The following is a 23,593-nucleotide window of genomic DNA, read 5'->3' on the forward strand; positions in this document are numbered from 1 at the left end:
TTATGTCTGGTAAGCAGGTGCATATAATTCAATCAGGAATATAGACACGTGTCCAACCTGTCACTCTCGCATGTGCCGACAAGCATAAGAACACTGCTGAGTAAAAGCGACATCCAAGAGTGCTATCTAAGAGTGCCATCTAAGAGTGCAATGTAAATACCATTGCCTATCATGCGTTTTAATAGCTTATCTGTTGATAGTGACCGAGTGTTCTTCGTATATTCTGTGATTGTACTTGTAACGCAAGCAAAGTTAAGAATACGACTTTGCGAATCTCTGCTGACATAACCACTGATTTCCTTGCAGTGCCGTAATATCAATGTACCAATCGCGACTACTCATGCGTTTTACGTTATAAGGAAATGAGGCGCCCCGGAAAAAAGCCGCCTCCATCAAGTAAAAAAGCGACGTTTCATGTTTGCACATTCATGTATTTTGGCATCCTCCAATAATAAATGTATGATCTTTGCGACGGTCCATTAGCGTTCAATATGAGTTCGAAGTAGTCGTACTCACGATTCCATGTCAACTCTCAACATGAAGACGCGGCAAGTCCAATAATTAGTTATTGGCCCCATGTTAACGAGGTCAGTTTCATAGTGAGGACGTCCAGTTAGCCCATTCTGCAAAGAAAGTCAGTTTGATGATATCGAAAAACACACTTTTGGTAGATATGTTTTACAGACGAGTCAGCTACCAAAACGATAGTGTTTTTATGCAAAATAAGACTTCCCTGCCGTTTTCATGAACCTCTATTTGAGTGCGCTACAAGTCAAATACGCGTGATTTTTATACAGCTATGGTTATCATCATGATGCGCGTTTTTCAGACAGGCTCAGTTGGGAGAGTCGTTGCTGAGTTGCGGTTCGGCTGGTTTTAAATGGGCTCTGCAACACTGTGAACTCGGTCACAAAATGTTGCGGATTTGTAGTGTGAATCTTTATTGTTCAAATACGCACAAGGGAAATCTCAACCGGCAACACATTGTAGTTGAAGATCCAGTGCCTATATATATGTTACATATATGGGGTGGCCGGTGCACGGTTGTGCAGCGCGAGCAGTCGGTTTTTTCCATCAAGCAACTCGCTAGCAGACGCTGCGTGCGTCGGCGTTCTCTATCACGGGCGAGGACGCGTTCTCGTTCCTTGCGAGCTGGTAGCTCAGCGTTCATCGCAGAAACAGCCTTTCCATAGTCAACGTTCGCTCTTCCTCGCTACACGGCGAGCGCTGAGGCGGTGGCGCCCTCTCTTGCGCTTAAGCAAATGGACGGTCACGAGAGCAGACCACGATGCACGCTGACACGCCGAGGCCCTAAGGTTCTTTGCCCCTAAAAGCCGGCCCACCTATAGGTTGCTCTGTCTACTTCATTTCATTTGGCGCAGTAGTCGAGAACGAAGCCGTGCGGCGAAACCCGCCTGTGCTCGCGCCTCTTCGGTGTTGCAGCCCCGCCATCCAAGGGACGCCATGCACGCTTCCTCGGCCAGGAACCCGCATGGCTGCCGTCACAGCCAGAACTATTCGGGGACGGCGTTAATGCCTCCTCGGCACCTGTTTAGCGGCCGCAAGCACCGTACTGGGACGGCGGCCATGCCTCTTGGGCGGCTCCAGTTCACTTCACCGCTTCACGCCAAGACCTCGCACGGGCTTCTCTTGAACGCGGATCACGCTTTCAATGGCGTGGAGTCTGTAACAAGGATTGTACCAAAACCCGAGCAGCCAAGATACGCTGCCGACGCGATCACTAGCCCTTCGGACGATAAAGAGACGGCGGCGCGGTTAATGCTCCCGGTCAAGCCGATTGCGCAACAGCTCGACCGCTTGGTGATGTTGAACTAAGGCTTTCGGCCGGCCACCCCACCATTTCCGGCTATTTCGGAACTAACAAAGTTCTACGGGTTCCAAGACGGTGCTGATGTTTGAAAACGAAACTCTCAATGTGCTCGGTTCTCGTCATGCTTGGGCGGTCCACTGATAATGGCTCGTGGCTACAAACGGCCTTCAAGGTGGTTCCAAGGTATAACTACGTCAGCATCAAGAGGCACGGTCTGAGTGGAGTGCAGCTCTCACTGCTTCTTTTGGTCGGATATGGCAGGGCTCCAACTACGACAATCCTGGGTTGGTGGATGCCGGAATCGTTGGTGGATAAGATGGAAATATTGTTAGATGTGGTTTAAAGAACATTGGATAAAATGGAACGAATAGTAGATGTGGTTGAAGTAGTAGTGTATATGCTGAAAACAGTGGTGGTCAGAATGGCTGATGATGGCGAGAGTGGAAAAAAACCGTGGCAGATAGTGGTGGCGAAATTCTGCTGGTGTTAAAAATGGCCAATGGTGCTTAAAATTGAAACCTCTGGCTGGCTGATGGTGATTGACGCCAAACATGTTTTGGTGGATGGCTTCGTTCGAAGAAAGCGTGGAGCCGCAACTATGTAGGCAGCACATGGCCGCATCAATAACCACCTCAGTTTTTCTGGAGGACAGCGACCGTCAATGTTAACATGTCGTCCACGTATTTTTTATCAGTTTGACATACCTGATGTTTTGCTGTAATGTGATGTTTATGAGTCCAGAGGTGCCGATGTGAGCACCGACAGTAACTGTGTCAAATTGTCGCGCAGTTGTCGAGAAGTAAACGGCCTCTGGTTTCGCAGCCCCTTCAACGGGTAGAAGAGAAACCAGCAGTCACTTGATGTCACCACGTTTTAAACGCATGTGTGGTAATCTTTCGCTCACTTTGAGGTAACAGTGAAGAAGCTTCCCAGCTTAAGAAGCACAAACTTCAACCTTCAGAAGTCACCTGTGCCGAGATAGGGTGGAGGCCTCACCCAATATTACTTCCAGGGAAGGTTACGCCTAACGTGCCGACCGAGTCTATCAACATAACCTACATGCCATCGGCGCTTCTAGGTTTCAGAATGCATATTTCTGACGATATAATAATAATATCCGGGGTATAACGTCCCAAACCCACGATATGATTATGAAAGACGCCGTAGTGGAGGGCTCCGGAAATTTTGACCACCTGGCGTTCTGTAATGTGCACCTAAATCTAAGTACAGGGGCCTCAAACAATTTCGCCTCCATCGAAAATGACAATTCTGAGGAGTGCAAATGATATTACAGCACAGGTGTGGCATCGGTTAACGTAAATGAAGCCTTTTAAATGCGAAGCATTTTTAGCAAACTTCTGCGACTTTGAGTCTATCTATCTATCTATCTATCTATCTATCTATCTATCTATCTATCTATCTATCTATCTATCTATCTATCTATCTATCTATCTATCTATCTATCTATCTATCTAGCCGCCTACGACTTTGATCTCTCCTGGCCGTTTCGTTAATGAGATGTATACCAAAATTGCCATGACATAACATGACCGTATTACGAACATTACAGACCGCTTAAAACATGAAAATCAAGACATGCATGTCATGAACAGCTGATTTACATGCCGCGGTGTTGGGGCTCTTGCGGTCGTTTTGTTATTTGATATATACCAAAATTGCTATGGCGTGACAGTAGTCTATGCCGAACACAAGTGACAGGTCCTAATGTGCAAATCATGACCCGCATGTCATGTACAGCATGATTTACATTACATAGTCTCGGAGCGCTCGTGGCCGTTTAAAGGAATGGCTACATACCAAAACTAGTATGATGAAACATTTCTGTATGACGAACATAACTCACACATGAAGGGAAGAAGATGGCTTTTAAGGGGCTCCTTTTTCTTTGTTAGACACAATATTAATGAGAACTAGCAGACAATAATGCCTAGGAAAGTATAGGAGATCTTACTTGTAATAATTGGGATATAAATGTGAAGAATGTAAAGTGGACGAAAAGATAACTTGTCACCTGCAGGGACTGAACCTGCGACCTTTGAATAACGCGTCCATCGGACGCGTTATTCATATATGTACACACATGTACATTTAGACGTGGGAGCGTCAGTCAGCGCCGCCAGTAGCCATGACGGCGAGTGTGGAACACTCTAAGCCCAAAGGTCGCAGGTTCGGTTCCTGCCCGCGGCAACTTATCTTTTCGTCCACTTTTCTTTCTTCACATTTACCTTACATTTATCACTAATAACGTCCCCTATACTTTCCTGGGCATTATGGTCTGTTAGTGCTCATTAATGTTGTGTAACTAGGAAATCCACTAGCCGGCAGTTTGAAAGGAAAATGGGGCCGGGCTCCGGAGACTGTCGGCTGCAAAGGCAGGAACTGGAGCGTCCTTTTTAGCCATGTCGAATGGCAGGAACCTGTGATTCCACTTCTGACTCGATGTGGTGGGCGTGTTCGAGCGTAGGCGGCCGAGAATGCACGCCTAAGCCCGAGGGCCGCGGAGTCAACACGCACGCTCCAAGTCCCCAACAGAAGTAACCTAGTTTATTGCCAGTACTCCCTTTATGTACTACATCCTATAAGGGGCACCTCATATTCGGCCTGGCACTCACGCGCCCTCTACACCTATCAATCGTCACTCCAGGAAACCTACGTGTCTTTAAGTATGGAAAGGTGTGACCTCCCAGAACTAGTGGGTATTTTTCGATTCTCCTCCCCGAGAAAGCCAAAGCAACGCTTTTGTCAGGGGAAAGTTTCAAAGCTCTTGAATTTAGGTAGGCCGATAGGTTTGCCAGCGCTCTCTGGAGACGTTGTTGGGTGCCTCTGCGGGAACGCGCCACACTCGAAATGCAGATATCGTCCGCATGCAGTGTATGCTAAAGCCATGGGGCAGATTTCTTTTCAGATAGATAAGTACTAGATTAAATAATGCCGGGCTCAACGCAGCTCTTTGCGGTACTCCCTTTTCGACGCCATGAAACGCTCTAGGGCCCTCCGGAGTACACATGAAAAGTTGGCGCCCTTGTGATAATAGTCTGCAATCGATGCGTAAAACCGTCCTCCAAGACCAAGGATTTACAAAGCGTCAAGTACTGCTTTTTGATGGACGGAGTCATACGCGGCCTTAATGTCTAAATATAATCCAGTAGGTGTGTTTCGACAAGCGAATTCATCTTCAAATGATAAAGTCAAGGCAATGACATTCTCAATGGCAGACCCATTTTAACGGAAGCCACACATTTTGCCCGGGTAAATTTTCTTAGTTTCCAGAAACCAACTGAGTCGTTTGTAAGTCATTTTTCTGAATAGCTTCACTACGCCGTTAAGTAGAGATATAGATCTGAAGGAGGCATAATGTGTTGCCTGCTTTTCTGGCTTCAATACAGGGATAAATTTCGCAAGTTTTTGTTCCGTTGGAAGGTCCCCATTTATTCACGAGGCGTTATAGTACTTCAGAGCACGTAGGCTAGCTGTAGGGGTTAAATTTGCCAGGGCTGCATGACTCACGGCGTCATGGCAAGGAGCTGATCGATTGCTCGTCTCGCCGATTGCTGCTATGAGCTCTTGAAGTGTGAAAAGCTCGTACAAGTCGGGAAAGTTCGCTCGAGGTGTACGAGTCTGATTTGCAGTGTACAGAGATGGTGTCGCCCCGCTAGAAAGAAGTACTGTTTCGCTACCTCTTTCAGCGATGCGCGCTCATGTGGGCACAGCGCGAGAAAAGAGTAAAGCTGTTGCGGCTCTTTGCGAATGTCTGTGATGACTCGCCACAGTTTGCTCAGCGGTTTTGTTACATCCAGCGTACCACTAAAACCTTTTCACTTTTTTCGGTTCAGTTTGATTAGGTAACGTCGTATGTGTATTTGTGCCCGTCGGCAACCTCTGAGGTCCTCAATATTTTAACACGAAAGTGTTTTATACCGGGGTCTACCACGGCTCCACTGACGCATTTCCGTCACGGATAAGAGGTTATAAAATATAAAGACTAACATATAGCAAAGAAAAAACTAGAAGAAAGTCACACTTTCGCCGCAACGGCGAAGCAATGAATGAGACAGCAAAAAATTGGAATGTAACGCGAAGAACCGAAAGCAGATCGAAATTGCCTGCGCGTCGCTCGAGCCCAAAGGACGCACGAAAAGAACGCACAGAGGACGAGCGCGAACTATCATGCGTCACAGCTCGGTACTTGAAGCGCACTCCTGAAACATAAAGCACGACGCACGAAACAAACGAACAGGTACACACAGGACGAGCGCGAACTAGCTGTCGCAGTTATTTCTGTGTGGACAGCGTCCTCCTTTCGCAAACGCGGCCACTGCTGCGAGCGAAATGACCTTCGTACGCTCTGTGACTTCAGCGCGGACATCGCAGGGAAAGCACAAGACATAAAACCTCCCGCTCCACCCCCCCGCCCGCCCTTTTTTTCCTTGAGATAAGCGCTTGAAGGCGACGACGCCCTGTAGGGCCAAGAGCCTCGGCGTTCGCAGGAGCAGGGCGACGATCTTTAAAGCGCGCGCAGCGCCCAGCGCGCACACCGCGCCATCTCGCCGGTGAGTACGAAAGCACACTGAAGTAAATGGTGTATATAAATAGCTCGCCGTTAGCATGCTGCAAGACGCTACATTCCGTGCCTTAGCCGTCTAACGCTGCGCCTTTCGGATCGAGAGGTCAGCCGTTCGATTCCTCGCGTCGAAGAGTAATTCTGAATTATTTGTCCTTGCGGCTCTTCTATATATATATATATATATATATATATATATATATATATATATATATATATATATATATATATATAATGCCGCGCGTATGTGCCAGTAGCGTCGACAATGAAGCAGCGCGAGGACACTGGCCCCAGGGCAAGGACGAAGAAGACGTTGTTGTCATTGCAGCTGCTGATAAAACGTATTTGTTGGTCGTTCTCCTTTTGATCGTCGATCCCGCGTCGTTACACTGGTGGAGGTGCGGGGTAAGCTTCATGCTTGGCACGCCTTCGCGGAGCCGACGATCGAGCCCGGAATCACCACCGCGCGTCGAAACACCGGTCCACCGTTTCAGTCGCCGTCGGCTAGGCCTGGCGCCCGAGCTCAATCCCCTGCCAGAAGGTTCCAGCAATCGTCCTTCAAGCACCATGGCCACTGCAGCTCCATCGCACGTGACACTGCAGAATCCTATGATTCCTGAGTGTTTTCATGGTGAAGCCTATGAAGACGCCCACGATTGGCTGGACCAGTTCGAACGCTGTGCGAAATACAATCAATGGACCACCTCAGACGACAAGCTTTCGAACGTCTATTTCTACCTCAAGGACAATGCTCAGACGTGGTACATAAACCGGGAGAGGAGTTTGGCTACGTGGGACGACTTCCGCACCCAGCTGCTCGACACTTTTACCAGTGTCGACAGGAGGGAGAATGCGCAACGTCTCCTGGAATCTCGCATCCAGAAACCGAACGAGAGCGTTGCTATGTTCGCTGAAGACATGGCCCGTCTTTTCCGTAGGGCAGACCCTGAGATGCCAGAAGAAAGGAAGTTGCGGTATCTCATGCGAGGAGTGAAAGAGCAGTTGTTTGCCGGGCTTGTCAGAAATCCACCGACAACAGTCGCTGAATTCACTAAAGAGGGCACAGCGATCGAACGGGCCTTACAGCAGCGATACCGCCAGCATGAACACATGATAAACTCGGTAGCGAGTACCTCAGCCATGACTTTGAGTCACGACAAGCCTCTGCGTGAAGTCATCCGGGAGATTCTGCGAGAGGAGCTTCGGCAGCTTGGTTTGATTCCACCAACAGAACCGACGCCGGCATTATCTCTTGTCGCTGATGTCGTCCGGGAAGAGGTCCGTCAAGCTCTTTCTTCGCCAGGATATGGTGATGTACAACGGCATCTTACTTACGCTGATGCTGTCCGATGTCCAGTCATCGCATTTCCGACGCCGCCGACTCCGACTAGGCCACCGCCTACCCTGCAAACGCAGCCTATCTCATCGCCGCCAACCTTGCCGATCTCGCCGACACGCAGAATGCCGTACGGTCGACACCCGAACGCCACAACGTGGTTCAACGGAGAATCCCCACTGAACTACCAGCGCCGGAAAACCGATTTGTGGCGTACCGCTGACCGTCGACCGGTGTGCTTTCATTGTGGCGAAGCAGGGCACGTCTATCGAGTTTGCCGTTATCGCGAGGCTCAATACTCAAGATTTCCTCCCCACCCCGATTACGCTACGCATGACGGTCGGCGCACGCACAACGACGCTCCTCTGAGTCTTCCGCCGCAAAATCTCACCACGCCCCGATCACGTTCTCCATCTCCTGCACGGTATAGTTCACCGAATCGTCGCAGTTTTGCCGACGTCACCAGAGGCAGGTCCCCTAGCCCGCGACGGGGAAACTAGACGCAGCGACCTCCGGGGGTGGGGTTGCCAATCGTCGAAATTCCGAACAGCCCCCACTACAGACGAACGCCAACTCAAAGACACCGACGCCAAGACTGCGATTACAACGACGACCACGGCGACTGCGACGAATACGACGAATACGACACCTGCCGATGTAAGCGAAGTGGTCAGCGCTGACCTTGTCATTCACATTGACGGCCATCAAGTGACGGCTCTTGTTGACACTGGCTCCCACTTTTCGATCATCAGCCTACAACTAGCCGACAGATTAAGGAAAGTAAAGACACCATGGCACGGGCCCAATATCAGAACTGCCGGAGGTCAGTTGATGACACCTGTTGGAAAGTGCACGGCCCGACTCATCATCGCGGGTTCAACCTTCGTCGCCACCCTTGTGATTCTTCGTGAATGCTGTAAAGAGCTCATATTAGGAATGGATTTCTTGCGCGAATACGGGGCTGTGATTAACATCCGCGACAAGAGCGTAACATTTGCTTCACACTCGGGCACTGCTAACGATGAGGAAAACCAGCGACCTCGTTTGCGTATCGCCGGTGACGACGTTATACTACTGCCACGCAGTTGCTCCCTTGTACCCGTGCGCTGCGACAGCCTGCAGAGCGCCACTGGCGTCGCTGAACACATCAGTGAGCTAACATTCACTTGCGGCATTTCTATTGCCAGGGCCGTCATCAATATCAGCGATGGATGCGCTGAACTCTTGTTGACGAATTTCAGCAAGGAACGCCGACACATCGTTAGTGGCACTGCCATTGCCTATTTCGATGAACTTGCGCAAATCGAAGATTGCCATCTGGCGGAAACAGCAGACGTTGAAACAGCAGACCAAGAGGACGACGACACGGCCTTTTTGGGAGTCGTGGACACTGCCGCTTTTTCACGACAGCAGCGGGACGACGCTGAACTGCTGCCGCTCATTCATTACCTTGAAGGACGAACCAATAGCGTGCCGAAATTATTTTCAAGGGGGCTGGCGTCGTACTGCTTGCGCAACGACGTTCTTTACAAAAAGAACTTTTCACCTCGTGGCAGCAGCTACTTACTTGTCGTTCCCTCATCGCTCCGACGTGAGGTCCTGCACGCCTGCCACAACGAGCCGACCGCTGGTCACTTGGGCTACACTCGGACGTTGGCAAGGATTAGGCAGAACTATTTCTGGCCGAAACTTGCCACGGTCGTGAAAACTTACGTGCAGACATGTCTAGATTGCCAGCGCCGCAAGCCGCCATCCATCAAGCCAGCCGGCCTGTTGCAACCTATTCATGTGCCGACGACGCCATTTGCACAAATCGGCATGGATTTTCTGGGCCCCTTCCCCACGTCTACTACTGGAAATAGATGGATAATCGTCGCCACCGATTACCTCACCCGATACGCCGAGACAGGAGCTCTGCGACGGGCAACAGCGGCTGAAGTGGCGCGATTTTTTATCGAAGCCATCGTTTTAAGGCACGGTGCTCCCGCAGTTGTTATCACTGACAGAGGTACCGCGTTCATGGCCGAGCTTTTGGACACCGTTCTGCGACTAAGTGGTACCGCCCACAGGAAGACAACGGCGTATCATCCACAGACCAACGGGTTAACCGAACGTCTCAACAGGACCCTGGCTGACATGATAAGCATGTACGTAGATGTAGAGCACAAGAACTGGGACGACATCCTACCCTACGTCACATTCGCGTATAACACGGCTCGTCAGGAGACCACTCGGAAGACACCCTTCAGTCTCGTTTACGGCCGTGAAGTTACAACTACGTTAGACGCGATGCTCCCTCATGAAAATGATGGCACAGAGACGGACGCTGAAGAATTTACGCAGCGAGCAGAAGAAGCTCGACAACTTGCCCGGTTGCGAATCACCGAACAACAGGACTATGACGCCAGGCACTACAATCTCCGGCACAGACCCGTCACATACAACGTGGGCGACAAAGTGTGGGTTTGGACACCTATTCGTCGTCGTGGACTCTCTGAAAAGCTGTTGCGGAGATACTTCGGGCCTTACGAAGTCCTCCGACGCATCAGTGACGTCAATTACGAGGTTGTTCCGGGCGGCCTTCAGTGTTCCAAACGCCGAAGACATTCACCAGAAATCGTCCACGTGCTTCGGATGAAGCCATACTTGCAGTGACTAACTGCGCAGTGTTTTACCATGTTTTCTGGGCTTTCATCATCGGGACGATGTTTTTTTTAAAGGGGGAATAATGCCGCGGCGTATGTGCCAGTAGCGTCGACAATGAAGCAGCGCGAGGACACTGGCCCCAGGGTCAAGGACGAAGAAGGACGTTGTTTGTCATTGCAGCTGCTGATAAAACGTAGATTTGTTGGTCGTTCTCCTTTTGATCGTCGATCCCGCGTCGTTTACAATATAATATATATATACATATATATATATATATATATATATATATATATATATATATATATATTCGGTGCATGGCGACGGCGACAGCAAAAATCAGCCGAGACTGTACATATTTTGCTATCGCAATAATCTCCGGGAGTCGAACTTACAACCCCTCGATCCCCAGCGCGCAGAGGGAAACGACTCCGCCACAAACCGCACGTTCTCCGTCGTACTAACGGCGTGCTATATATATTGCCACGGCCGCTCCTTATTTTATTTTGATGTCTTCGAGTTTGACCAGCAAGGACGGTTATCAACGCTCAACGCTGGCCGCGAAGCAGTGTTCGAGAAGCTTCACGATTTTAGTAGATCGTTTTGTTAAGATTGCGCACCGCACGCGAATGTTCCAGCTTTGTCGAGAGATAACGCCGCCACCAGCGATATTGCTGGAAAGTTTCATAGCGCCTGTATAAAAGCCGACGCGCTTGAACGCTTGTCAGTTGATCGACGGACGACGACCTGTTCGCCGCTAACAGTGTACAGCGTGTATTGCTGTAGTTCTAGTTCTCATTTTCGGCCACAAGTTCGGCCAAATAAACAGTTTCATCCTGCAAACGCCGACTGCTGTCTTCGTCGGCGTCACGAGCGCGTGACATCTGGTGGAGGTGCTGCTTCTTCCATGATCCGGACGCCCCCGCGAAGCGCTGACCCAAGCCCAAGCCGCGACGATGACGACGGCAAAGAAAGCCCGGATCGTCGAACGAGCCACAGGCAGAAGGGACTGCAGCCAGAGTACGGGCTCCTTCTCGAAAAAACCAGGCAGCCCCAGATCCCAACATCGACCGCAGCGACGATGACCGACCCCGTACAGCCTGCGCCGATCCTTCTCCGGCATCTCAAGGAGCCGCCAACCTTCCGCGGGTCGTCATTTGAAGACCCGGAAAGCTGGCTCGAAGCCTACGGCCGAGTCGCCCATTTCAATGGCTGGACAAGCGAAGACAAGCTACGACATGCGTACTTTGCCTTGGAAGACGCCGCTCGTACCTGGTTCGAGAACCAAGAGCGAACCCTGGCAACGTGGGACACCTTTCGCGCCAGGTTCCTCGCGACATTCACGAGCGTCGTCCGGAAAGAGCGTGCTGAGGCTCTGCTCGAGACCCGCGTGCAGATGTCGAACGAAAACGTGGCGCTCTTAACGGAAGAGATGACAAGGCTGTTCCGTCATGCAGACCCTGCCATGCCCGAGGACAAGAAGGTCCGCTTTCTTATGCGAGGAGTCAAACCGGAGCTCTTCGCCGGGCTGATGCGGAACCCCCCATCGACAGTTCAAGAATTCGTCTCGGAAGCAACGGCCATCGAGAAGACGCTCGAGATGCGCACCCGACAGTACAATCGCCGCGCATTCCAAGACAGCGCAGCAGTTCATGCCCTCGGCTCCGACGACTTGCGCGAAACGATCCGAGCCATCGTGCGAGAGGAGCTGCGAAAGCTCGCACCTTTGCACAGCCCGAAGTGACGTCGATTGCGGACGTTGTACGCGAAGAAATCCAACAGTCACTGGGTGTTCCTCAGCCGGCACAGCCGCAGCTGGAAGCAATGAGCTATGCTGCTGCAGCCCGACGCAACGCCCCCCCTCCTCGCCCACATCAAGACGCCGCGCCGCACCAGCAGTTCCGCCGGCAGGCACCACCGCCGCCACCAGCGACGTCATACCGCCCGCCAGCCGGTCAGCGATACACGCCGAGGAAGACCGACGTTTGGCGCGCCCCCGACCATCGTCCACTCTGCTACCACTGCGGAGAAGCCGGCCACACCTACCGCCGCTGCCATTATCGACAGATGGGACTGCGTGGGTTCGCCGTCGACGCGCCGCGTCCACAGCAGGGTGAACGACCACGTGACATCGCCGACTATCTGGCAGGAGCGCAGTGGACCCCCCCAGGACCTGCCCGATCGCCGTCGCCAGGCCGCTACGCCTCTCCCCAACGCCGACCATACACTGGCCCAACCCGGGGCCGGTCACCTAGCCCGCATCCGGAAAACTAAGGGCAGCAACCGATGGAGGTGCGGTTGCTGTACGACGAAATACCGAAGACCCTCCGCCGCCGACGCCGCCGCCACGACGAAGGTTGAGGACACGACGCGAACCCCTGACGACGAAACCTCGCGGACCGAAGTACACCTGACGACGCAACGTGGAAGCAGCGGTACAAACCGACGTAGCCATGACCCGACGCCACGACCTAACTGCAACGCAAGACGACGAATAGCGACCTCGACGTTCTTATCGACGGCCACAGCGTCACAGCCTTCGTCGACACCGCAGCCGACTATTCTGTCATCAGTGGACCGTTCGCCACGAAGCTGAAGAAAGTTAGGACAGCCTGGGAAGGCCCCGAAATCTGGACAGCTGGAGGTCACCTCGTAACGCCGGAGGGAATCTGCACAGCGAGACTCGCCATTAACAACCGGATTTATCCCGCGAACTTCGTAATCCTGCCGCGTTGCTCGAGAGATGTCATCCTTGGTGTGGACTTCTTAGGCCTTCATGGTGCAATCATCGACCTGAGGTCTAAGTCAATAACACTGTCCACGGAAAAGGCATTACCGCCGCACACTCCGCCAAGAAAGCACGCTTTGAATTTCCTGGAAGGCCAGGTCACCATTCCCCCTCGCTCCAGCGTCATCATTTCCGTCGGCACTCAGAAATCAGCAGACCTGAAGGCGTTGTTGAAGGCGACCAGCACCACTTGATTAACCGCAAGATTTGCGACGCAAGAGGTGTATCAGAGCTGCGGGCAGGGAAACCAACAGTTATGCTCACGAATTTCAGCAACGAGTACAAGCACGTGAGCAAAGGCACGACGGTCGCCTACATCGAAGAAATCGTAGAAGCCAGCAATGCTTTCGGCCTCACCGATTCTCCCGAGCCTACTCCGACGAATAAAGCGCCGCAACCAGCTTTCGACATCAATCCCAGCCTTCAGAAGCACGAAAAAAACAGCTCAAAACCCTGCTCTTGCAATACAAGGACTGCTTTTCGTCGTCGTCAAGAATTAGGCGGACCCCCGTGGCAAAACATCGCATCATGACAGAGGAAAGCGCCAGACCACTCCGTCAGAGCCCGTACAGAGTTTCGACGCGAGAACGCGAGGCCGTGAAGAAACAGGTCGACGAAATGCTACGCGACGACATCATCCAGCCGTCGAAGAGTCCGTGGGCATCCCCGGTGGTGCTAGTGAAGAAGAAGGATAGGACTCTACGTTTTTGCGTGAATTATCATCGCCTGAACAAAGTCACGAAGAAGGACGTGTATCCCCTTCCCCGGATAGACGACACCCTGGATCGATTACACAACGCAAAGTACTTTTCGTCGATGGACCTCAAGACCGGTTACTGGCAAATAGCAGTCGACGCGAGAGACCGGGAAAAGACTGCTTTTATAACACCAGACGGCCTGTTCGAGTTCAAGGTCATGCCCTTTGGTCTTTGCTCGGCACCTGGGACTTTTCAACGGGTTATGGATACAGCCGGCTTGAAGTGGCAGACGTGCCTCGTGTACTTGGACGACGTCGTTGTGCTTTCCTCAAAGTTCGACGAACACCTTCGGCGCCTTGAAGTTGTCCTTCAAGCAATCAAGACCTCCGGACTCACCTTGAAGCCTGAAAAGTGCCGCTTCGCGTACAAGGAGCTCTTGTCCTTGGGTCACGTGATTAGCAAGGATGGTGTTCGCCCGGACCCGCGGAAAACAGCTGCCATCGCTGACTTCCCGACGCCCACCGACAAGAAGGCCGTACGCCGTTTTCTCGGCTTGTGCGCCTATTACAGACGTTTCGTCACCGAATTTTCACGCATCGCCGAGCCACTGACGCAACTCACGTAGGCCGACGTCGAATTCAGGTGGGAGACGTCGCAAGTTCAAGCATTTCAAGAATTGAAACGACGCCTGCAGACGCCTCCTATACTTGCGCATTTCGACGAATACGCCGATACGGAAATCCAAACCGACGCAAGCAGCGTAGGACTCGGCGCCGTCCTTGTGCAAAAGACCGACGGATTCGCAAGAGTCATCAGTTTTGCTAGCCGGTCGCTATCAAAGGCAGAAATCAACTCCTCCAAAACAGAAAAGGAGTGCCTGGCCATCATCTGGGCTACATCGAAGTTTCGCCCCTACCTCTACGGCCGGCCCTTCAAAGTTGTGAGCGACCACCACGGCTTGTGTTGGCTAGCTAACTTGAAGGACCCTTCAGGTCGCCTCGCACGGTGGAGCCTACGACATCAAGAATTTGACATAACCGTCGTTACAAGTCCGGAAGAAAACACTCCGACAATGACTGCCTGTCCCGCGCCCCCGTCGACCCACCGCCGCAGGACGACATGGAGGATGACTGCTTCTTGGGAACCATAAGTGCCGAAGACTTCGCCGAACGACAGCGAGCGGACCCAGAACTCAGAGGCCTTGTGGAATACCTCGAGGGCAGGACCACCGTTGTTCCCAAGGTATTCACGCGAGGACTGACGTCGTTTTTATTGCGCAACGGTGTTCTCCTTAAGAACTTCTCGCCGCTTCGAGCCGATTCCCTTCTCGTAGTGCCCTCGACATTGCGACCAGAGGTCCTCCAGGCTCTGCATGACGACCCGACGTCTGGACACCTCGGTGTTTCTCGCACGCTCGCAAGAATACAGGAAAAGTACTACTGGCCGCTCCTTGCCGCCGACTTAACTCGCTACGTCAAGACCTGCCGGGACTGTCAGCGACGCAAGACACCGCCGGCTAGGCCAGCCGGACTTCTGCAGCCTATCGAGCCACCTCGACGGCCGTTCAGGCAAATTGGGATGGACTTACTGGGGCCGTTGCCGACGTCCAATACCGGAAACAAATGAATCGTCGTAGCCACCGACTACCTCACCCGCTACGCCGAGACAAGGACCCTACCCGGAGGCAGTGCCGCCGAGGTAGCGAAGTTCTTCGTTGAGAACATCCTCCTGCGTCATGGCGCCCCAGAGGTCCTCATCACCGACAGAGGTACGGCGTTTACTGCTGACCTAACTCAGGCAGTACTGAGATACAGCCAAACAAGCCACCGCCGGAACCCAGCGTACCACCCACACACCAATGGCCTCACCGAGCGGCTAAACAAGACCATCGCCGACATGCTGGCCATGTATGTCGACGTCGGACACAAGACGTGGGATGCCATCCTTCCGTATGTGACCTTCGCATACAACACGGCCATGCAAGAAACGACGCAAATGACGCCGTACAAGCTAGTCTACGGAAGGAGCCCGGCAACGACGCTCGACGCAATGCTACCAACCGCCACCGACGAAGACGATCTAGACGTTGCCGCCTATTTGCAACGCGCCGAAGAAGCTCGACAGCTCGCCCGCATGCGCATCAAAAACCAGCAGAGGGTCGACAGCCGTCACTATAATCTTCGACGACGCCACATGGAGTACCAACCCGGTGACCGTGTGTGGGTCTGGACGCCGATGCGCCGACGTGGGCTCAGTGAAATCTTCTCCGGCGATACTTCGGCCCATACAAGGTGCTTCGACGTCACGGCGCTCTGGACTACAAGGTCGTCCCGGACGGCATTACGAACTCCCAGCGACGCCGCGCACGACCTGAAGTCGTCCATGTCGTGCGCCTTAAGCCGTTTTTTGCGCGTTATTGTAATTTTTTTCTGTATGCACTTATTTTTTTTCCTTTCCATGTTCTGTTGCAAGCATCGGGACGATGCTTTTTCAGAGGGGGGCAATGCCACGCCCGCTCCTTCTTTTATTTTGATGTGTTCGAGTTTGACCAGCAAGGACGGTTGTCAACGCTCAACGCTGGCCGCGAAGCAGTGTTCGAGAAGCTTCACGATTTTAGTAGATCATTTTGTTAAGATTGAGCGCCGCACGCGCATGTTCCAGCTTTGTCGAGAGATAACGCCGCCACCAGCGATATTGCTGGAAAGTTCCATAGCGCCTGTATAAAAGCCGACGCGCTTGACCGCTTGTCAGTTGATTGACGGACGACGCCCTGTTCGCCGCTATCATTGTACAGCGTGTATTGCTGTAGTTCTAGTTCTCATTTTCCGGCCACAAGTTCGGCCAAATAAAGTTTCATCCTGCAAACGCCGACTGCTGTCTTCGTCGACGTCACGACCACGTGACAATATACACCATTTGCCGGTGGCAGTACTCAGAGATCGGGGTACATCAGCGTGCTTTCGTTTTCACTAGCGAGATGGCGCAAATGGCTCGAAGAGTGCGCTTTAAAGGTCGTCACCCCACGCGTTGATGTGAGGGTGTGCCTCTTCAGGGCGTGGTCGCTCCTGCGCGCGATATCTTGTACGTCTTGCGCTCTCACCCTAAGTTTGCGTTGAAGTTACAGAGAGCACGAAGGCCACTTCGCTCACCGCAGCGGCCGCTTTTGCGAAAGGAGCGCGCTGCTCACAAACAAATAAGTCACAGCTGTGACAGTTTGCGCACATCCTGTGTATACTTGTGCGTTCGTTTCGTGCGTCCTCTTTTGTATTCACCAGCGCGCTTTACCTGTCGAGCGGTGACAGTTGTTAGTTCGCGGTTTTGCTGTGTATGTTCGTTCCGTGCGTCCTTTCTGCTTGAGCAGGGGGTTGCAAGTTTCGAGCTGCTTGCCGTTCTTCGCGTGACATTACAACTTCTTGCTGTAGCATTCATTCCTTCGCCCTAGGGGCAAAATAATGCACAAAAAAACATGGTTGATCCCTCCGTCAAAGGAATCGGAATAACACGAAAGTAAAACGTGCCCTTATAGAAGTAACTGAATCTTTACTGCACGTTGCTATAAGAGAGTTTGCACGATGTATATTGATGTCTGGCAGCTATAGCACCGTATAACGTCGATGCACCCACTTTGGTGCTTGGTGGTACATCTCCATGCCGACGACTAGCATCCATGTTCAATGATTAAACAAACCCTTGTGGCAGCTGTAGTAGTTAGCGGTGAAAGCGTAATCAGAGAACGAGTTGTGATAGCCAGAAGAGCGTCGCATATTGGACGCAGAACTTAGTCGCCATCCTGCGGCATGTTAAAATGTGCTTGAACACCACGGCCGCACTACAGGGAAACGCAAAGCGCGTCGTGCCGCCCCTGTCGCGCAGCCGCGATTTTTCTCGGCGCCAACGCGTGAGCGGGGAACGCGGTGTTACAGCCAGGTTAGGCAGGCGCGCGTCGCAGAGCTATTTTTGGTTTGGAGTAGCGTGATGCTATGAGTGAGGCCGACGCTTTTACGACCCTTGCGTTAAGGTCGCCACCTCGCGATGTGTTAAGGCATTGACAAAATTGAACTTCTATTGAAAACGCGCCGAACGGGACGGACGTGTAACGCGTTGCAGGCACTAATCGCGGAAGCCACAGTAATGATGAATTACTTTACTTAGCCGCTCCCAGAGGGCAGCACCACCACGCCGACCGGGAGAGTGGTAGATATAAAAGGCGCGTTTGTAAAGCCTCTAGAGTCTGCGACCGTGGCGCAGTGGATAGCGCGCCCGGCATTCGTTGTTACAGACCGAGCGGTCGTGGGTTCGATTCAGTGACGTATTTCCGTGACGGAAATACGTCACTGAAGTCTTGGTGGACCCCGGCATAAAACACTTTCGTGTTAAAATTATGGCTGATCCCTCCATTATAGGAATCGGTATAACACGAAAGTGAAACGTGTCGTCAGAGAAGTAGTTTATTGCTTATAGTGCAATGGTATATGACAGCTTGTATAATGTGTACTGTTGTTTGGCAGATATAGCACCGCTTGATGGTGGACGCATCTCACACACGTTGACGCCTAGTGGCACATCTCCGTAGCGACGACTAACGCCCATGATCATGATTTAACCCTTGCGGTAGCTGACGTTCTTAACATATACGTGGATACCGCATATGGGTGAGTCCCGCGCAGAGATGGCATCAACAAGCGCATAATAAACACTGATACTCAATGTGTACTCCTTCAAAGCGTCGCGAAATGCGAAGAGAAACGCTACGCGCGTCGTGTCTTCCTTCTAGCCTGGCCGTTACTTCTCACAGGGCAAGCGGGGAACGCGGTAGCCAGGCGAGCGTCGGAGAGCTATTTTTCGATATGGATGGATGCTATGAGCCAGGCTTGAGCTAAAGCTGCCACCTCATGGTTTGTTAAAGCGTTGACGAAATTAAACTTGCATCGGAAACGCGCCGAATGGGAATGGAATTTTTCGTCTTTAGTTGGTACATTACAATGTTTCTCGATAGAGCGGGTGCTTTTTTGAGGAATGGAGGTGTTGTGGGCATTATTTCTGCATTCATAGTCGAGGCTGCAGCATGCTTACGGAGTCCAGAAGACATCGAATCATCGCAGCAATGTTCTAGCCTTTCTCGTACAAGTCGTGTGGAACCAGCGCTGTCGCTTCCGTGGCAAATGTCTCCTGCGACCATTGGAGTCGGTGTGAATTGTGCTGTGGCTTTTGCTACGCCTTTGGTAATGCCGGCCATGCATCAGTGTCCATGTGCTCTAATGCAGTCTTGTCCTCAGAAATCGACTTGGACGTGTCTAGTCTAGGAAGCAGGGGAGGAGGTGTCTGCTGTGAACTCCGATTCACGGAGTTCCTTGAACCGCTACGGCGTCGGGAGCGTCGCTTTCTGACGACAGCAACAGCTTTCAGACGAAACGAACGGTCTCATAGCATCTGCTTTAGGACCTCATTTTTCTTATGTATTTTGAGGCAGTCATATGAACAAGCGTAATGTAACCCGAGGCAATTGCGACACTGAGGACTGTGGCAAAGCAGGGGTGTGCAGCGTGTCATACACATACACGTCTATATGTATGTATGTCTGCGTGTATGCAGAGGTATATGTGCATTATAGCGACGTGACCTACCACTAGCTTCACCATACTTGGCAAATCTGTGCTGGAAATCGTAGATGGTGCCATTAGTGGCATCACGGCCCAGTAAGATGTAAGAGCGCACTCTTATGGCATCAAGATCTGAAATTTTACTCAATGTGCCCAGTGCAGTCTCCTATCCGCCTCATGCGCTGCTGCTTTCAGTGGTACTGGTGGCGCCACCAACGGCGGACAGTGGCGATAGGTGGATATGCGCGGCTCATAGAAGCCGTGGGTAAAGCGCCTGTTACTCTCCGTTTTTCTATTCATGTTTCATTCTGGTTTGATATTTGTACTGCCGACGCTGCTCCACTAGACAACCATGCCGTCTGTTACGTCCATTGTTCTATATTATTTGTTTTAAAATGACAGGCCCGTTTTTTTATGCGTGCGCGCGATGCACTGCGTACGTTTCTTACGTGCATGTGTCCAAGTTGTTTGCGTGATCTGTTAACACAGATGAAATAAAAATTGTTGCAGTACAAAACAGCATTCTTGTTTTATTGAACACCCCAAACAGTACAACAATGACTATTACGGCTGTATGCCTGCTTAAGAAACGCACAAAAGACACGCGATTTTATCTTCGCCCAACACTCGTAGCACTCAACTAGGCCAAGAAAACCAAAATCTAACTTGCTGAACGTTTTGACAGCCGTCACACAGCTGCATAATAATGCGTAAAAGTACTGTAGCAAATGACCAACAAACATTCACACAGCGTTTTTTTTTGTTCACAGACCGTATTAACATATGAGGAAATTCTAACTGCATTGCAATCACATATTTCGGAATATCTAATCACTTTCACCATTGAAGCCACAATCCTCTAACAAATGCGCTTTAAATTGAGCATGGCATTACTCGGACTTATATAGGAAATGCGCACGCGTGGCATTACTCAGCTTTATATAGGAAATACGCACGCGTGCAATGTATCTCGTATGCTAGATTCTCCTTTGGTACGTGCAGCTCAAAATAAAATGCGATTCTAGAAGTAATGTTCGTGGAGTAGCGAGCATATAGCAGAACAACTACTTACAGCTTCACTTACCTTTGCAAAAACGGTATTCCAATTGCAATTCAATATTAACCGACGCAACAACGATAACAAGACGCTTGTTGCACACAGGCGTACCAGGTTGACGCTCGAGGCCAAGCGCGGTATTTTAAGTGTAGCACAATCGTGCGCGTACAGTACGCTAGAATATTCTGGCACAATGTCGTCAAACTTGCAGTCACTTCAGCGGTTCCCACGATGTAGCACCAGTTAACGTCCTCGCGTCATCAAACTTCTACGGCGCCGAGAACTACGCACACAGCTGACTTGGAAAAACGCGGTCTTGCAGGAGGCCATCTTGTCCCGCAACCAACGGACAAAAGTACACAACTGAGGCGTCTGAAACATTGCCGTTGATGAGATGGCAGCTGAACGAAATCAGGGCTCATCGTCCGACGTGTGGCCACCGCCTTAACGCAATATTAACTTTGCAACGTTCAAGGAAGACGCGACGAAAGCGACGAGCCCAGCCGGTCTTGTCGGGTGCACTACAGCACAGTGCACAGCGCGCGCTCTCACTGCCACCGAAAGAAATAAAAGAAAGTGGAGAGAGGAGTTAGCTTGGAGCATGGCCAGTCGGTGGAAGCAAGAGGACGTGTTGCGTCGTCGGTGTGGCGTATTGTCGAGAGATGGCGCTAGTTTGTTTTTGCGCAACGAAATCGCAAACTTGATTCAAAATGCATGGGATCCTATGGGGGATTGGGAGAGGGTACAACCGCCTTAGCCGAGCGGTGGCGCCACCATACCGATGCACGAGGCGGATACAACGTCGATAGCCAGAATATTTTTTTCGTGAATTGACTCTCACATCCATTACTGCATCGGTCATCGCCGCTTAGAGAACCACCGAGACCAACTGTCTATTGAGTCGTCTCAAGTTGTGCGTAGCGAGTTCTGTTACAAACAAAATGGTAGTGACTGCGGTCTTCCGAGAATATTTCAGTCCTGATTTGCCTGAAGACAGGGGATACCCGGTGTTTCCTCGCTTCACCTGAGGGCTTCGTTCAGGCTGACAGTCGTTGTCCGACCAATAATCACCGCTGAGCAAGTAGACGCTGGTTTCTTCGGCGTCCGGCAAAATAGCAGAATTATGGAGCCCCGTGCGCTTCCTGGAGAGCGCCTGCGTTGACGCTGCCATTCCCGGCGGGGCGCGGGTATGTCTATACTTGCATCGGCGCCAGAAATTAGGCGGAGATCGAGCCGTGGGCGCAGAAATAGTAAGGAATTACTAGATATAACGTGATTTTAGTCACATGACTAGTTGTTACGTGATTTTTAGTCATGTGACTGGTTGTTACATGATTTTAATCCCCCGACTAGTTTTTAGGTGATGTTACGTGATCTTTAGTCACCTCACAGACTCGCCCATCAGAGCTATACTGCATTCCACGCCAGACAAATCGGCGCACGAGTTGTGGGAGCGAAGCGAATGTTGAAGAGGACGAAGCGAGCGCGTGCCGGTCCATGATGGTGATAATTTCTGTTCGCACTGCCCGCCGCAACGGAAAGCTGCAACCGCTGTTAAAGGGGTGGTGCCATCAAATTTCGAGGCTGTAACAAGCCTGTTGTGGGTTTCCTCTGTATGTAAGGACATTCCACACGAAGGGTCGGACACAGCAAACGTTTAGAATATATTTTAATTCACTTCCAAAGTGTACCTAAATGCACATTCTCCTGATCGAAACCCATCGCTAGCGCGCCAACACTGACGTAGATCTGCAGGATGGGCAACGAAAGTTGTAGTGACGTCACACCAAATCTGCTGTAGCAACGTGAGTGGCCTCCGGACCTCCGCCACTTCCGCAACGTACGTACCGGCTGTAGTGAACTAGAATATATTCTAATTCACTATTGTCCTCGAGGCCCACCACTGGAAACGCCGGCGCCACCGTCGGCGTGACGTGCTTGGCAGGATCACGTGGTCTCAGCGGCCGCGTCGGCTGCTTGTGGAGCACTGCCGCGTCATTTGAAAACGAATTTCAAGTCCCACATGCGCTGCGGTCTGTTCAAATTCGGCAGTTTTCTCTCATTTTCTACTCAATTGAAACCGTTGTAATAGAGTGGCTGCCTCCGAAGGCGACGAACATGGGGCTCTACCGCTCGGTGCCGCAGTGCCGCGCTTACGCAAAGGAGCCCAGTGTCAGTCTGCACTGGTAACCGCGGGACAACAAACAGCGTGAAGCGTGGGTTTTAAAGCTAAGAACCGGCAAGTAGCCATCCGCTACGAGTCTTGTGTGCAACAAGCACTTCCGCGACGAAGACTTTCGTTACTGCGTCGGACCTGCGATGTTCGGTGAGTAGCAGCAGACAGCGCGCATTGAGACGATGGCTCGCGCGCGCTTCCCGCCGGCAAATGATGCTTATCTGCCACAGGATGGTAAAAGCGCTACCTTTTACCACGTGCGATGCCATCTCAGAACCCTCCAATGCGACTACTTGATCGTCGACCCCGTGCTCAGCGTCCACAAAATCGGCTGCAGATGCGCAAGTCATTGCTTAGATACGTTGAATTAAAAAACGCACAGCGTCCCTTATGCATTCGTTAAAGATGACTAGAAGGCGAAAGCCATCATCTTCTTGTCAGTCGATGTACTGATTCTCCCGCGCCCCCTCCAAAAGCGTTATGTACCTAACGCGGTTTTGCACGGCCTCCGTGACCGATCACGGAGGCAATGCCAAGCGACCATGACGTGTGAATACGTCATCATGTGACGTCACATTTTGTGACGTCATAATGACGCTACATATTTTGGCGATCTGTGACGTCATGATGACGTAATATGGTGGCACCATCACGTGACTATTATTTATTGCATCACTCGTGTTGACGCCGCCGACGCGGGACGCCGACGAGCAACCTTCCCATTTGATGAGACATGCATTGCTTCATAAGCTACATAAATTTTGCATTGCCTCCGTGATCGGCCCACCGGCCAACCCCATGTATTTTCTTGGAGCCTCATTTATTTACGTGGGAAAGATGCCACCCTGTTGGCGTTAGACACGACACTGCTGCCAAAATTGC

At 51.5% G+C, this 23,593-nt stretch overlaps 1 long non-coding RNA gene across 1 annotated transcript in view; it reads right to left on the reverse strand.

Annotated features, from left to right (window-relative positions):
- Positions 1 to 434: 434 nt before the first annotated feature.
- Positions 435 to 23,593, reverse strand: part of LOC119388995 (uncharacterized) — a 28,957-nt gene continuing 5,798 nt past the window's right edge. Inside the window, exon 2 of the long non-coding RNA XR_005182951.2 lies at positions 435 to 623. This is a non-coding gene — a long non-coding RNA (uncharacterized LOC119388995). The remainder of the gene's footprint in view (positions 624 to 23,593) is intronic.

The sequence above is a fragment of the Rhipicephalus sanguineus genome, chromosome 4 (assembly GCF_013339695.2).
Source record: "Rhipicephalus sanguineus isolate Rsan-2018 chromosome 4, BIME_Rsan_1.4, whole genome shotgun sequence".
Classification (NCBI taxonomy): Eukaryota; Metazoa; Arthropoda; class Arachnida; order Ixodida; family Ixodidae; genus Rhipicephalus; species Rhipicephalus sanguineus.